This window comes from Protopterus annectens, chromosome 7.part0 (assembly GCF_019279795.1).
Source record: "Protopterus annectens isolate FY-2018-M chromosome 7.part0, PAN1.0, whole genome shotgun sequence".
NCBI classification, from domain to species: domain Eukaryota; kingdom Metazoa; phylum Chordata; order Ceratodontiformes; family Protopteridae; genus Protopterus; species Protopterus annectens.
Genome location: NC_056739.1, coordinates 1,848,396,266 through 1,848,400,168, shown reverse-complemented (window position 1 = coordinate 1,848,400,168; position 3,903 = coordinate 1,848,396,266). Strand labels below are relative to the sequence as shown.

General features: G+C 45.2%; 1 non-coding gene across 1 annotated transcript; it reads right to left on the bottom strand.

Moving 5' to 3' along the window:
* Positions 1-3,254: 3,254 nt before the first annotated feature.
* TRNAQ-UUG lies at positions 3,255-3,326 on the bottom strand. The gene has a single exon. It is a non-coding gene; the product is annotated as a tRNA-Gln (tRNA).
* Positions 3,327-3,903: the final 577 nt, after the last annotated feature.

Below are 3,903 nucleotides of genomic sequence, written 5' to 3'. Positions count from 1 at the left end.
AGAAGCTGAGATCCTTCATAAAATTCTCCAAAGCTAGTTACAAAAACAAAATCACCACTGATTCTAAAGACAACCACAAAGCATTCTATAGCTATGTCAAGAATCACAATGGCAACACTCAGATCTGCTCTGAGTTACAGCACAATGGCACTAAATATACAGAACCAACTGATATTGCCAACATCCTGGCAGATAGGTTCAGTGCTAACTTTACCCCCTCTCATCCCCTAAAGGGCCCATCTCAATACCAGAAGAATGCAAAGTCCCTGTAATCATGGCTGCACAGGTAAAAAAAAACCTCTCCAAAGCCAAGAGCACAGCATCCATGGGACCTGACAACATCCCAGGCTGTATTCTACGTGAACTACAGAATGAACTGGCACCCCACCTAAGTACCATGTTCAATCATAGCCTCACCTCAGGCTTTGTGCCCACTGAGTGGTGCACAGTGACAGTTATCCCACTCCACAAAGGGGGAGCCACCACGGACACCGGGGACTACTGCCCCACAAGCCTGATGAGCTTGGTCTGCAAGGCTATGGAACATATCATCATGGAACTTATAAACAATGACATTTGTAATCTCCAATCTCTGGACCCCACCCAGTTCGGGTTTGCAAAAGGCAGATCATGTCTCCTAAACCTGATATACTTCTTTGAAACGGTCACCAAAGCTGTAGATGAGGGTAAGGTGGTTCACACAGCCTATCTAGATCTCGCCAAGGCTTTCAACACCATCCCCCCACTCTGGAATTATAGATAAACTCACTAAACTAAGTATAAATCCCTATGTCACAAGATGGGTTGCCAACTGGCTCATGGACAGAACCCACACTGTGAAAGTAGCAGACTCCAAATCCAACTTCAGACCAGTGACAAGTGGAGTACCACAGGGTTCAGTCCTGGGTCCTCTCCTGTTTGGTATCTACATCTCTGAAGTACAGGCTAGCACAGAAGGTTTTTGGCTAACAAAAAACAGAGTACCCGCAAACTACAACATAGGAGGTAATCCCCTAAAATCTGAAGAAGAAATAAGGGATCTAGGGACCCAAGTAGATAGCCAGCTTTCCTTTGATAACCATGTTGCCAAAGTGGTTAGAAAATCCTTCTATGTGACCCATCTGATCATGAAAGGGTTTGCATCAAGATCTAAGGATGTAATGGTGCTCCTCTACTCTTCCCTCAGCAGACCCATTATTGAGTACGATGCACCGATTGGAATGAACCTGGCTAGACATCTCCAGCAGCTGGAGAGACCACAGAGGTACCTAACCAAGAGAATTACTGGCCTCAAACAGTTGTCCTATGCAGCACGATTGAAAAAGCTAAGACTGTTCTCTGTTGCATACCGCTTTCTCAGAGGCGATCTCTGTCTAACGTACAGAGCCATGTCCAACCCAGAATTGTTGAACATGCTCCATCTTAGCAAAACCAAATCTACTTGAGCTACACGCTCTAGGGCTATAAACCTCAACACAACAATGAATAGAACATGCTGGAGGGATAGATTCCCTTTGCAGAGACTTCCCTTACTATGGAACAGGGTCCCGATCTACATAAGACAGAGCCTCTCACTATCACTCTTCAAGAGGAACCTTGATGAGTGGATGGGTAACAGAAAGTTCACACCGGGGATCACACCAACAGCACTACTAGATAGGGGTCAAGGGGCAGTGAATACTACACAACATGGCTGGGCTAATATATGCCTTCGGGCAGATAGCTCAGTACCAACCTATGAACCTATGAACCTATAACAAAGTTCGCAGATGACTGCAAACTAGGAGCCATAATCAAAACTCCTAATGATGTGGACATCCTACAAAAGGACCTCACCGAGACAGATGCTTGGTGTCAAAGCCATGGCCTTAAGCTCAATGCAAAAAAAGGGCATTGTCATCCCTTTTGGTAAAAACTCTGTACCCATGAACTACCACATAGGCGGTAGTCTACTTAACACCAAACATGTGATAAGAGACCTTGGGACACAGGTGGACAGTAGTCTCTCCTTTGATAATCACATCTCCATGGTAGTCAGGAAATCCTTCTACATGGCACACCTCATCACAAAAGGTTTCTCATCCAGGAAAAAAGAGGTCATTGTCCCCCTCTACTTGTCACTCATTAGACCAATTATAGAGTACAATGCTTCTTTTGGTATGTACCTCACAAGACATCTACAACAACTGGAAAGGCCACAGAAATACCTCACAAAGAGGATTACCGGCGTCAAACAGATGTCCTATGCAGACCGTCTCAAAAATCTCCAGCTTCACTCCATTGCATATCACTGACTCAGAGGCGATTTCTGCCTAACATGCAAAGCTATGTCAAACCCAGAGCTGTTGGACATGTTCCACTTAAAGAAATCCCAATCCCTCCAAGCTACATGCTCTGGAGACCTAAACCTTGTCACCACAATAAACAGAACATGCTGGAGGGATAGATTCCTGTCCCAGAGACTTTCCATACTCTGGATCAAACTATCTATCTATATCAAACAAAGCTCTTCATTATCACTCTTCAAGAAAAATCTTGATGATTGGATGGAAGATAGGAAATTCACCCCGGGGATCACTTCTGTGGCTCTGCTCAATAGGGGCACATGAAAATAATCTTCTTAGGTGGTGAAAGCCAGGGTACCTTTTAGCTAGGCTTATATAATCCCTAGGGCCAATAGCCTAGTACTTACCTATGAATCTATCAACATGTCTGTAAGGCCAGACACACACGTGTCCAATACCACAGTCAGGCATCTGACCACACTGTGTCATGACCCAGTGTAAGTAGGGTTAGTGTGTGAGTGACACATATGAGGATGGTGTTTATGAAACAGTCCATATAGTATCATATTAAGCTTGCATACCATATGTGGCTGTGGCTGTGTTCACACTGGTTGTGGGTATGCACTTTCTCACAGGTGTCTGTTACTCTGTGCTGTGACATGTGTGTAGAGCCTGCTATAATAGGTTCATAGGTTAGTACTAAGCTAACTGCCCTTGTGAGCCATTTTAAGCCTTGCCAATTATCCTTTGTGAGACTCAAACCCCGTACCTTGTGTTTGCAAGGCAAACACCTTAACCATTAGGCCACCTTCCCAACCCTTAAAGGTTGCTCCTCCCCAGGGAGACACACACACTCAGACACACAGTTGGCAAGTGCAGGATTCAAACCCCTACCTAACTACATTATGATACTACAGCAGTACGCATTTACACAATGCGCTATACACATTACTAAACTAAAAGAGTGAGAGCTTCCACTGAGATATGAACTCAGATCACGGGATTCAAAGTCCAGAGTGCTAACCATTACACCATGGAAGCAGCTCGTAATTGCAGGCACATGTGTATCTCCCCATGCAAAATGTAGTCTAGTATTGTGGCAGTGTGCCTGCAGTTTGCACAGTGCTTTATGACATGGCTAGCAGGCTAGTGTAATTACCCAGTGTGCTGTTATGTCCAGTTATTTGCAAGACATACTGCTGCCGGGCCACCATAACTGTTGTGTATATCTGACAAAGCAGTGGGATTCTGTACAGATGTATGTCACTAGCTACTGGGTAGTATGTGGCCATTTGACCTCTGCACCACCGGGTTTTATGTGTCAGGACAGACTGGCATGTGTGAATGCATAAACTGTGTGGGCATATGTAGTCCAGTATTTAGGTGATATACCCATGTACATGGCTATGCCACTGTGGTACTGCGGTAGCGTTGTTACCTGACAGCAAGAGGTTCTCCCGTTCGATTCTCAGCTGGGCTTGGGAGTGCCTTCTGTGTGGAATCTGCATGTCCTCCCCGTGGTTGGATAGCATTCGAAAGACATGCATGCGTAAATGGGTGTGCCTTTGTTGAAGGTTGGGCGTCGAGCTGGCACCTCGGCATTTCATAAAAATCTACT